Here is a 13,348-nt window from a genome sequence, read left to right as displayed (position 1 = left end):
GTCAAATTATGGCAAGAGATCTTGAAAAGTGGAGGAATTTAAAGCCATCTTGGTTAGAATCAGTGCAAGTATTAAAATGAAAATATTACTCAGGATAAATGATTTGCTCCAAATGGTGTCAATTACAATCTCAGAACTTTACAGGAATGGCAAAAAATTGTCAACAAATTTATATGGAGTGGGAAAAGACCAGAGTTAATTTTTTTTTTTGCAAAATTCAGAAGACAGAGGTGGTCTTGTCCTTCCAAATTTTAAACTGTATCATAAAGCAAATTGAATAACAGAATGCATAACATTCCTGAATAGTAGAATGTCAATATGGGAAAGTGCCAGTTTAGCTAATGGACTTCACAAATATTTATGGTACAGAGAGACAAAGGAGAATAAAAATTTGGAAGGACATATTATTAGGCAAAGCTCACTGGTTCTCTCAGCCAACCTGCTATTGTGAGGTGTCAGTGGAAAGCTATTTATGCCATCTTGAGGCTCCTTTAGATTTTTTGGATAATCATAAACCTTTTGTACCTATACTTTGATACCTCTCAAAGTTTATTTTATAAGCTAGACGTACATGCCTATATACATTGTACATGTTACAATGCAGTGCTTTTTTTGTAAAAAAAAAAAAAAAAGTGCCAGAACTCACACACGTTATACAACCCGCCTTGCCTACTCTACAAGGTTCCATCCAAAAAAGGTGCCGGAACTCCGTTCTGGGCGTTCTATGACAAAAAAAGCCCTGTATATATGGCTGTTATTGATATCTGTGAGGTGTCTAGACTGACAAACAAGATCAGGGCCTTTTTACATAATAGCTTAAGTTACTGGCTCTTCCCCTCCTCAAGAAATATGTGTGGCTTTGCTATTCTTGACTTTTTAAGAGAGTATTGAATTCTACTCCACGTGTTAAAGATTGTGCTAGGCACTCTACTGCTGTTTCTTTGAGTTTTAGTATGGAATTAGTCAGGGCTTTTTTTCAGCCGGAACGCGGCGGAACCGCGTTCCGGCACCTTTTTCCGGGCCGGCCGCACCGGAAATAGCCCCTCCCACACCGGAAATAGCCCCTCCCAAATTTTACTTGCATTCCTGTTCTCTAAAGGGGCGGTCCTAGGGTTTGATGAGGGCGTGGCCAGGTTTGAGTTCCGCCACCTTTTCTCCNTGGAATTAGTACAGTTTTATAAAGTGTAGTATTATTTTAATTATAGAGTTTTGTAGTGGGACATTGGATCTTCAACCAATAAGTAATCAATGCACTCCTTATAGTCTTACATTAAGTTGTGAAGAAGGCTGATTAGCTGTGTCTCTTTAGAATAAATATATTTTGCAGGTGTGCTATTTGTAATCCTTCAGTGCAAGGGTGGGCAGCTTAAAGCCCAGAACGACATGTAGTCCCTGAACTTGTGTTATAGAGCTCCAGACCTGTTTTTGACTATTATGTTGGTCAAAGTTGGCAGCATAGTTCCCATCATTTTGAGGGGGAAACATAGAAATGGTAATTTAAAGCTCAAATCACAAAAGCCAACATAAAATGAAGGAAATATCCCTGCACCCAAAGAAAATATCCAGAAAATCCTTACCATGTCTTCATCTATGACAGGGGTGTCAAACTGCCAGCCTGCCGGCCGGTTTCATCATACCAAAGCTACACCCACCCCATTGCCGGCAATGGCAAAAAAGCTCTGATACGTCGCGCGACGTCACATGATGTCGCAAGTTTGACATGCCTGATCTATGATATGGTTTTGTACCTTTATATCATCAATCCATGTTGTATGGTGTCATCCTCCCAGATGATTCAGATGTTTTACTGGGAGATGACACTGATTGAATCTAGACCATGTTTGTAATATGTAGACTATGAACCCTTTTTACAAATTCTGAAGTAGGAAAAGACTTGAGAGAAAGAAAGGGCAATACTCTCTGATGATTGTGCTGTTCTGTCTCCTAATTTGGGATGTTTCTTATTTGATTGAGCCACTGCTGCTTTTTCCAGGACACCACCTGTCCATACTTGTCTAGCCAGTATATCCTGCTCCAGAATATTTCATCCTTAGCCTAATGAACCTGTTTGTATTTCTAGACTTCATCTGCTTTCATCACTCTTGAATAAAGACACATTTTGCAGCCATGAATGGGACATATGCTTAACAATAGCTGCCCTTTGAACTCAGATATGCTTTATTGCAATATAAAATATTAAAGGGGTTTCTTTGCAATTATGATTTTAGAGTTTATTGGTCAGTAAATCAGTGAAATACTGAACGCTGAGTATACTCAATCAGAGGAGCAAAAAAATATTCCGTGAAGAATGGACCCCTACAGTATCTTGAAGGTTGAGGCTTCAGTTATGATTTTAACATGTTTTCCTTGTTGGGATGCCTGTTTGACAGAATGACAAACAAGATTCATCGGAAAAAATAAGATGCACATTTTGGTACCTAAATTGGTTGAAAACCCCAAAGACTTAAAAATGTCATATACAAAGGCAAGTCAGTGCTGTGTCAATTGAAAAAAAAACCTTTTGGGTGAATTAATAGAGTCAATAGATAATGAAATAGTAACACAGCATTTATATGTTTTTGATCCATAAATGCACAGAATAATAGTTCTGATGTCTTCACTACATTTCTAGGCGGGAATAGAAGATATGGGGACAGAGGAACTTTCTTTTTCTTATTAACTTTTTCTTTATAAAGAAATATATTTCCAGTATATTCATAGAAATAACATTCAGATACCTGAAAAATGCATGTAAGAAATGCAGGACCAATCCAGTTTATTAAACTATTGAATCAATAAAAAAAACCCTCAGATGATGATATGAAACTTGACAAAGGATGCTGAAAAGCAAGTGTTTTACTGATACAAAATAAAATATTTAGGCTTTGTTCTTACAAAAATCAAATATTTATTGAATTATTACTTACTAATCTGGAAATACATAACAGATATTTTTGAATGAAGAAATTAAATTTGTTTTGCTTAGTCTTACAGTGATAAAAATATTTTACCAAGATTAAAGCTTCTATTACAAATAATTACAAATTATTCCAGCCTTTATTGTGAATAAAGCATTAAATGACTAATATAGACTAGTAATGAATTATATACAGTACATCTAATAAAAGGCAAATGATCAAATTCAGAAACTTGTAGAATTCAAAAAAACAAGGAGCCTTAGCAACTATCAATCTTGACTGTACTATCATGCCAGCTGATTAATATGAATTTCAGAATGGATCATAATTCTTATGGTTGTATCATGTTTGTGGAAGGGGCAGGGCTTTTAGAAGGGGTCGAAAGATGTATCTGGATTGACATAAACATAAACAAACAATTTTCAAGAGTCTGTATAAAATTAAGTAACTTACTGTTTGGGACAAATGCAGGAAAAGAATTAAGCCCTGATTCCCCCCCCTCTTCCCTCATTATTGAATGACTATATTATGATTAAACTTTGTTTAGTGGAGACTGAAATCAATGGATTTTTTTTTAGGCTATCTTCCTCTATTTCATTACTTAATTTTATTATTATCTCTTATTACCTGTTTTTCAATATCCTTTTAGACCTAATTTGAATTTGTATTATACTATTTTTTTCTTCTTCTTGAAAATTCCAACACCTAGCTTATAAAAGTAACTAAATAAAATGAAAAAGGGGGAAGGGAAGGGAAAATAAACATAAATGCAGATCAGGGGGCATGCGTATCCATTGCCCATTTAAGTATGTTAGGTCTCATTTTTGTCATGATGGGCAGACCAGGTCCCACTGGCCACTGCTTCCACTAATTCAACAGCCACTGCATCAAATGCTGATACCCTTGTAGGTCCCTCCTCAGCCAGGACTAATCCTTAATTAGCCAACATGAGCAAACTCCTTCAGCCTGAAAATCCTGCACCTCATCAAAGAAAAGCACTTTGAGAGCAAGTAGCAAAATGCTAACTTTGCAAGCAAGACGGGTGCCTCATTATTGGCAACAGCTGAGCAAGGAAAGGGCTTTTTTTCCCCTACTCTTGCCAGGGAGAGGATTTAAACTGGGCAAGGATTGCCTTCTGTTGCTGGAAGCAACTTCGTTATCTAGCTTTATGTATTCTTACTGTTAACTCCTGCTACGTTTTCGATCTTAGCACGTTCCTGACCAAGTCTTGGCTCGTCCCTCTCTACTTTTCAAGACAATTGTGAGTTTCTGATTATGGACTGTTCGACTCGGATTACATCTTCTCTTCAGCATCTAGTAAGCTGCCATGCACACAGATACTCCTTCCTCCTGTTTCCCAACCCCTTTCCTGTTGCCTCCCCATACCTGTCTGCTGCCATCTGCCCTGATAAGCTTCCTGATGTCTTCATAAGCCTTGCTTCAAATACTCTGCTCAGTTACTCTCCAACTTTCCTTGTGCCTCCCATTATTTCCCGCTCCTCACTGCATTTTGATCAAACTTCCTCCAAAGTGTGTGTTCTCCTGCCCAGCACCTCTGCCTGCATCACACCTGCATTTTGCCTGCCAGTTGCATGGGCATTTATTGCCTTTGCTGAAGCCAGGACACAAAGCATTTATGCATGTATTTATTTAACTGTATTTGGAATGCAGCCCAATTGGGACAGTTTACACCTATATAAATTCAGAATGTAAATAACATGGTATCCTTATAACAGTGCATTAATTTCAAAATGGTCACTTACAGTTATCCCAATTCAAAGGCATGCTGAAACAATGTGGTATTTAAAGCTTTGCAAAATGCAAGGAAGGTTGAGATCAAAAATATGTCCTAGGAGGTACAGTTCCAAAATATGGAGATTACCGCTTGAGAAAGCCTACTGCTAGCCACATTCCATGTACTTCATTTTGTGGTGTGTAGAGTTGACACCCAGCTAAATTTTAAATCAGTCCTTGGAGATCAAGTAATAAAACTTTATAAACTTGTGTTTTAGAAATAGTGAGAATAATATAGACTTTTGTTCTGATCCAAGCAAAAATATTGTGGTATATCTTCTTGCATTAGAAATTGGTTCCCACTTTTCCAAATTTATTTAGTCTGTACCTTAAGTTGAAGTAAATTGGACATTATTACTATTTTCTGTAGCTGTCAATTTCTACAGTTAGCTGTATTTATCCATTCATATGGCAGCTGATCTCATTGTAGTAACTCTGGGAGACTAACAACAGAATTTAAAGAATATTTAACTTTATATCTTAAATAACTAGCATGTAAGTGGGAGTCTGCACTGTAGCTTAAGTAGACTTACAAGTTTTTAACTAGTTCTCCAACTAAAAAATAGGTGCAGCCTTGAATCTGATCTAGTGAACAATGTTTGTCTAGAATGTGGATTCGTTTATAAGAAGAGTGATTTAACAAGCCAAGTAGCTGCTATTATATCTTTCTCTCTTGGCTCATAATATCTAGATGAGCCCATTACCATTCATTACTCAGGGTCTGTCCTTGCATCATTTGTGGACACTTGCAGAAATGGGCCAGTAGACACTATGCAGCGATGCCCCTCCATGCTTCGTTTTATTTACTATATTTGCTATATTGTATTTTAATTCTACTTTCGGATAAATAAGATCACCAAAATGGGTTTTTTTAAAAAAATAAGACATTATCTGTAGTGTACAGAGTTATTGTTGTCATTGTTTAAGCATGCCTGTTATCGTGTATTGTTGCTTGGTTACTTTAGGCTGCTTGATTCATTAAAGCAAGCAGCTGTAAAACTTGTTCTTGGTTATAGTGCCTTATTTCGATCAGTAGAAAAGTTCTGATCTGATTATGTACTCTTAATTTCACTTAAAGGAAAAAAAGTTAAGAGACTCAGAGACAAGAAAAACAGAAAAGGAAAATTAGTTCTTCAAGGCCAGATGAAATAGTGAATTATGGAGTCTTGGTGCTCTCTGTGCTTGGTTGTTTGCTTGCAGAAGTTTCATTACTAACTAACATTGTCAGTGCCAGCAAATGTGGGGTTTGTTCCTTGTTCATATGCAGCAGCTTGCCCTGCCAGTTTTAGTCGGGGTGCAGTTTTCTCCCTGTTAGTTCCTTAATAGATAATTGGCAGGACAAACTACTCTATGAGAAATTAGGACACCAACGGAATAAAGAGAAATCCAAATATATGGCATATTTTTTGCTATGGAGACTTAGGTGGAGTAGATAAAGAAGGCAATCTTCTTGGTTTCAGAAATATTTAATACTTTGTGCCTAAGAGAAATATAATTCATTAAATACTAGCTTTGAGGTATTTCAAAGACCTAAAGATGAAAAAGCAGAAGCTCATGAGACTGGTGACAGCAGAAATAAAACTGTCAAGATAGACTGGTTGTAGGCCTTTTGAACAAAAGTGTGCATGGGACCTGCACAGATGAGCTTATTTAGGTCCAGGAACACTTAGTAACACTGCAGAAACTTGCTAAAAGACACTAATCCATACCAGCCTGTGGAGGTCTGTCCTCATGGAAACAACCATTCTTCACTCTCATAAGCTCAAACCAGGAATTGTTTACCAGAAAACAAACAATAAAATTTTCACCGGAATCTGGGGCTGGAGTAGGACGGAGTGGGATAACTTGCCATAGCCAAACTCATTGCAGCCACCTTGCCATGGACAACTCCATGGACATTTTGCCACAGCCAACTCGCCGTGGGACAACTCACCGCAGGAGAATTTAACAATTCGATTTAATTATTTAAAATAAATAAAAAATATTTAAATTTTTGTCATTCACATTTCATTTTGTCCCTCCTTTTGCATCCATTCTTTAATTATTCTATTTCACCATTTCTTTGATAATAGTGTAACGCTTATCCGGCAGCGAGTTTTCCTGCAGTGAGTTGATTGTGGTGAGTTGTCCCGTGGTGAATTGGCCATGGCAAATTGTCATAGAGCGGGGGTGGGAAGTCTTTGGGAGTATATAGCATTTAGATCAGTTGTTTTCCTTTACTATTTTTACCGCGATGTAAAAAAGATGTTGAGACTTTGGAAAGAGTACAGAGAAGAGCAACAAAGATGATTAGGGGACTGGAGGCTAAAGCATATAAGGAACGGCTGCTGGAATTGGGTATGTCTAGTTTAATGAAGAGAAGGACGAGGGGGGACATGATAGCAGTGTTCCAATATCTCAGGGGTTGCCATAAAGAAGAGGGAGTCNTATAGGGTTTCCTGCCTGAGCAGGGGGTTGGACTAGATGACCTTCAAGGTCCCTTCCAACTTTACTATTATTATTATTATTATTATTATTATTATTATTATTATTATTATTATTATTATTATTATTATTATTATTATTATTATTATTATTATTATTATTATTATTATTATTATTATTATTATTATTATTATTATTATATTCTTCCTATCTTAATTTCCTAACCCAACTTAACTAGGACCTCTTCCTTTCTCTTCCTGTCAGTAACCCTCTTTGAAATTACAAATACTAATACCAAGAAAAATATAAAAAGAGAAATGAAGGAAGAGCTAAAAGATTTCCCTTCCCTCCAGACAAATATAAACAACTTCAGTAACTCTAATATTTCATTTTCTAAAAAAGCTCTACTTCCCGTATCTCATCCCTTATCAATAATCAAGTTATAAAAACTCATAATTAGTCATCAGCAAAAGTTTATTAAGAGCTACCAGAAATAGTAACTTATTGAATTTTAATTATAATCTAATAAATCCATTTGTATTCCAATGTATCACTTTCTCTGAATAAAAACGATACATGAAGGTGCAGATGGCTGGATTCTAAATGCCAAGTCTCTTCATTTGACTCTGGTTCTAATAAGATCTTATTAGATCACTCTGGCAAATGCTTTGATAGCTTGGTAGTGTCACTCTGAAGTCAGTGCGCGGATGTTACCTGACTAATCAGCCTTCATTGAGTCTCATATTAAAAGAGGATTCTAATTGTTTTTGGATCCAAGTTTTGAATCAAGTTAGTTGAATCTGAAATGTTAGCATAGACTGGATTCTGCATTTCCAGTCCCTTCTTTTTTGCTTTATAGTTATAATGTGCTTTTGCTCAGTCTGTATTTTGGTACTTCATCCTTATGTTTGGCTGCATTAAATCCAGATTAGTTTTGATCCATCTCTCTTTGACGCATTGGGCAGGATTGATGCTGGTGGTGGTTTTTGTAATGGTTTTGTGTTTCAACAGGAAGAGAGTGAAATTTAATCTCTAAATCTCCTCAATTCATTTTCCTTAAACATCCCTTGTAGGCTTTCCCTGCTCTCTCTGCCATATAATTTCATGCCAGGCGGCAAAATACTATTTGAGTATGTTTGATTCTATTTTTGCTCAAAACATTAATGACTTGTGAAATCTTGTGCATTAACTACAACCAATAATACTAGCAATTGTATAGGAAAAAAATCTGTTGAAGTGTATTGTAGATTGCTTTCTGAAGTTGAGGTATGTATATCCTGCCACTTTAAGGGAGCGTCTATTACAATCAATTTTCTTATCATAGTATCTCATTAGAATACAGTGAGCTAGTTGCTACATACATTTTAGTCAGTCCTCTGAGTCTGGATTAAATTCCTCAACTTTCCTAAAACACATCCTAGTAACTTATTTTAGAATTTATTCATTTATTTATGGTCCAAGACCAAGTCATAGACTTTTATAAAATACAGCATATTATTGATACATGTATAATTATATATAGTACATACATATATAAACAAGAGAAAATCCTATAAAATTAATATTTCATTGAAGGGTCTAAACAGTTTCTATAAGGTAAGGATTATAAATAAAAATAGCTAATACCCTCAAACATCTGGGTTTTGGTCATTTAATAAGAATACCTGAAATTCATCATGAATGGAGTTTATCAGACTAAAGAGATTGGATTAGTTCTGATCACTGGTAAGACCTATACTGTACATTGCCACTGTTATGATCTCTGCTGTTGAAGAAAATATAGTAAACCCAAGCCAGAAATGGCTTATTTGGAATAATACCGCCCCCACACACACATCACTCTTTGGAGGAGCAGTGAGTATAGAGTCTTCCAACTCCAGTAGAGAAAGATCAGTTTGAGTATATTGTCTCTAGAAGGGAAAGAGGTAGAAAGAGATATTACAGAAGCTTTGGCCTCTGAGTAAGAGAGTCTGCATCATCAGAGGTGAAAGAATGTGACTTTTTTTCTGAGAAAGGACAAACAAATAAGATAATATGACCTTCAAAGATGATTGGATGACGTAACTCCGAGAAAATTGATCACTTTGCAGTTGCCTGTCATATTTAACCTTTTGCTCTTGGTTGATGAATGAGGGAAGAGTCTGCTGCCAATCAGCTCACCTAACTCCCAAATGTTACAAGAGAGAAGGTGCCAAGAGATGAAAGGCATTTGCCAGTTCCATTCTCATGTACTGTATACTTCAATAAAAAGGAAACCAAAACACGATACATAAATCATAAGTCAGAATAATGTCAGGAAATATAGAAAGAGGTGTGGTTTACTGTTAAAGTCTGCAGTAGTATTATTTCACATTGTAGAAGTTCCAGTTTCTCAGTGTTAAGCTTGTGGTATTTGAAGTACTGGTGGAAATTTCAGGAATCTGTGGTCTTTTGCAGGAAGGGCTGGGCTGGGGGCAAATGGTGAAAGTTGTATTGTGTTGCTGTGAAGCAAGCACACCTGTATGATACATGCATTATGGCATTGTATGTATGTAGAAAAGAAGACTAATTTGTGTCCTGGTGTTAAAGAGATGCTTTTATTATTTTGATAAAAATGTGCATTCTTGATGTTCCCTCTGCAAGAATCTAGCATCCTTTTGAGTGTTATAAGCTACCTAGAAAGGTCTTGTTTTGAATGATTACATACAAGCTTTTCATATAAATATCTTTCCTCCAAGAAATTGCCAAATTGTTGGTTTCCCTTCATATAGGCAAAAACCTACATGGAGTTTCATGCAGTGCAGAAACTGTTAAATCCATAGTGCTTTATATATTTTTCCCCTTTGTTTCAGCCATCTTTCTTCTTGTAGTCTTTCTATATTGTACAGGTTTTATTGTTCTGAAAACCATTACAAAATTGTTTAGGCTCAAGATAAATAAACAGAGAGCTGTCAGCTAACAAGCCCACAAAATTACCTTTTAAATCTGTCACTCTCAATGCATCAAAAGATACAATACCTGCAGCTTCTTCAACTTATTTTTTCTTTTGTTCCTTCTTTGTTTTCATTTCTCCTCCTCCAGTTCAATCTGATGGAGTGCTGCATGGCATATTCTGATGCTAATGCCCATGATATCCATTCTTTCTATCTCTTTCTATATCACAGTAGTTGGGAGAAAGCAAAAAGATGGAAAAGGGTGGGCTGTGATCAAAGAGGAAAAAAAGATGTTCTTCCCTAATTCAACAAGCAATTTCAAAGTAGAGAAATAATCTTTGCATTACAACTTGGCATGCCTTAGGCAGAAAGTCTGAAATGTTTGTACTGCTGTTTTGAAGTATGAAACTAAAATTTTGCACAGGATCATCAGAAAGCTCATTTTAGGTGAAAGTAACCCATGCTGTGCATAAAACTTGTTGTGATAAAGGAACCATGGTGGTTTCACTCTATGAAATCTTACAGCAAAAATAGTCCCTGACCAATAGTCCCAGAGGGCACATTTTCTTATGGTTAATTAATCAAATCAGAATCAGAAATCAAATAAATAAATGGTAAACCAAGAATGTTCCACCAGAATTCTTTCTCTATAGTTCCTGTGGACTTTCTCTCAGGGTATAGCAACCTGTTTTGGAGGACTGGCCAAAGAGAAAGAATGGCAGCAATTTAATGCTTTTTAGGGGTGGATTGAGAATCACTTGCCAAGAAGCCAGAAGTCAGGAATTCAGCTGAGCTTTGCGTGTTTGTTTAAAGTTATAAACCTTGGGTTCAAAACAAATGTTATGCTGCATCCCACCCTTTAAGCCAGGGGTGGGGAACCTTGGCCCTTTTATGACTTATGACAGTGATGGCAAACCTTTTAGAGACCGAGTGCCCAAACTGCAACCCAAAACCCGCTTATGTATTGTCGGGTGCCAGGTGGGCGTGTCCCATTGGGTGTGTGTGTCCCATTGGGTGGGCGTGGCTGCGGTAGTAACAGCAGACTGGGTGGGACTAAAAAGTTCAATCAATCAATTCCAACTTTGCAAGATCTTTCTTTTCCCCGCGAGAAGTTGAAATTGATTGATTGAACCCTCTTTTTTTTGCATACGGCGGCGGAGGCCTAATGTGAAAAGGTTTTATAAAACCCAGCTGAAGGCCTAGGACTGGGGCGATGGCATGCGTGCCCATAGAGAGGGCTCTGCGTGCCACCTGTGGCACACGTGCCATAGGTTCGCCACCACGGACTTATGACAACTTCCAGCATGGCTGGCTTAGGAATTCTGGGAGCTAGTCCATAAGTCATAAAAGGGCCAAGGTTCCCCACCCCTGCTTTAAGCTATTGAAAAACACGGAGTTCCATCTGTCAGAACCCCAGTGCTCTGTGGATGTGATTTCTAAGCCATATCCATTAGTCCTCATCTTGCTACTTGAATTTCTCATTTCAAAAATTGGTGAAAGCTATCTGTGTACCATAAATATTTGAAAGATTACTCATCATAGTAGCTGAAAGACAATAACATCACATATTCCAATGTCCTCCTCAACCAGGTACCTCACTGAGGTATTGCATTCCAGCTAGATTGAGAAGTGAAAAACATCTTAGAAGAAGGCATGGACAAATCATTAATGTAATGTGGCTGTGAAAACTTCATAATTCATGGCCTTGAAATCATCAAGAATTGAGCTTCACTGATAAAGATTTCTTAAGAGTTGACCCTGCATCAATCTATTTGGAGGGCACTTTTCTTAGTTACAAGACTTTTCTTCTCAGAGTTCTAAAACCTGCCAGAGGCAATTAATTGTCTTATGATCTTCGCATGGGAGCTGCCCTCTGGAGTGCTTGTGGGCAATCCTGAGTCCTCTCCTTGTCTGGAGGGGAAGTCCAAGAAGTCGATCCATATGCTGGCTTCTTGTGCCACTGTGGTCATTGATTTCTGTCTGAGCAGAGCTATTTTCAGTTCACCATGGCTTCCCCAGGTCACCTTTATCATATTTATATTCTATTTGAAGGAAGATAAAACATTGAAATGACCACATATGTTAAAAAAAAAACTTTAAACTTGTTTTTTTACATGAGTGTATAGTTTTACATATTTGGGAGGGATAAGGGAAAGAGTTAAGATGCTTTCCGGCTTGGATTAAAATTCATTGCAAAAAGAATTTGAAATTCTTTTTTAAATTACCTTTTACAAGTCGTGGAATTTCTATTCTTTTCCAAGGAGTGTTTGCACATGTAACTTTAAGGCATGATTCAGATAATATGATGGTTTATGTAGAGCACTGACAAGAACATTACCTCTCTGTGGACTGGAGTTTGCTGTGTGGATTAGAACTCAGTCAAGAATGTGGCTGTACGTTGTAGAGAAATGGACTTCTTTCAGAAAAGTTTGCCAGTTTTAACTTTTAACCCAAGCAATCCTGGACTGAGCCTTCTTCAATACATGAAAATTCATCCTTTGTTGGTGGGGAGAACATGGTAGAACTGGAAATCTTCTAAACTAGGGGTGTGGAATTGTGGCTACTAGCAGCTTCTCAGCTGGCCAATAGTCTCTCCTGTCTCTTTTTCTCTTCTACTCAGTCTCACTAAATTGGGACATTCTTTGTACTACATTTTCATGAACTTCCAAAATGTGTATTGAGTGACCTCAGTATTTAAAAAGTTTCTCTAAACAGATTAAACTTCGCTTTTTAAAATATTTCAACCAAACTGAAGAATCCAAGCTACAAGCTGACTGCTAGGTAGAAAAGATGGCATAAACCAGTGGTCCCCAACCTTTCCACCTTGCAGGCCTGGCGGAGGGGCGAGTGAGTGGCAGGCGCACATGCAAGCACACAGCTCCATTGGTGGAGCTTTACACATGAGCAGAGGGCACTTGTGCTCATGTGAATGGAGCTTCGTGTGTGAGCGCCCTCCGCTCACATTAGTGGAGCTTCACATGCAAGCACAAGTACCCTCGACTCAAGCACCCTCCGCTCACGCGAGTCGAGTTTTATGTACACCGCTTGCCCATTGCTCACGCAGGTTGGTTTTGAAAAGGCCACAGTTCAGTCGTGGGCCGCGGCCCGAGGGTTGGAGATCCCTGGCATAAACAGCAGTTGCCTTTCATCTTCTGCTGGACTGAGTTAGAGGGAGAAAGACCAGAAGTTTTATCATCAGGTTAAAAGAAAGATTGCACTAACACTGGCATGGGAGTGTCTGCCAGACAAAAGAGAATCTGTAGAGGAAAAACTCTCATCATGCCTTGTTTTTATTGTCAG

This window comes from Protobothrops mucrosquamatus, unplaced genomic scaffold (assembly GCF_001527695.2).
Source record: "Protobothrops mucrosquamatus isolate PMUCROS unplaced genomic scaffold, P.Mucros_1.0 scaffold2785, whole genome shotgun sequence".
Taxonomy (NCBI): Eukaryota; Metazoa; Chordata; class Lepidosauria; order Squamata; family Viperidae; genus Protobothrops; species Protobothrops mucrosquamatus.
This window is presented reverse-complemented; position numbering follows the sequence as displayed.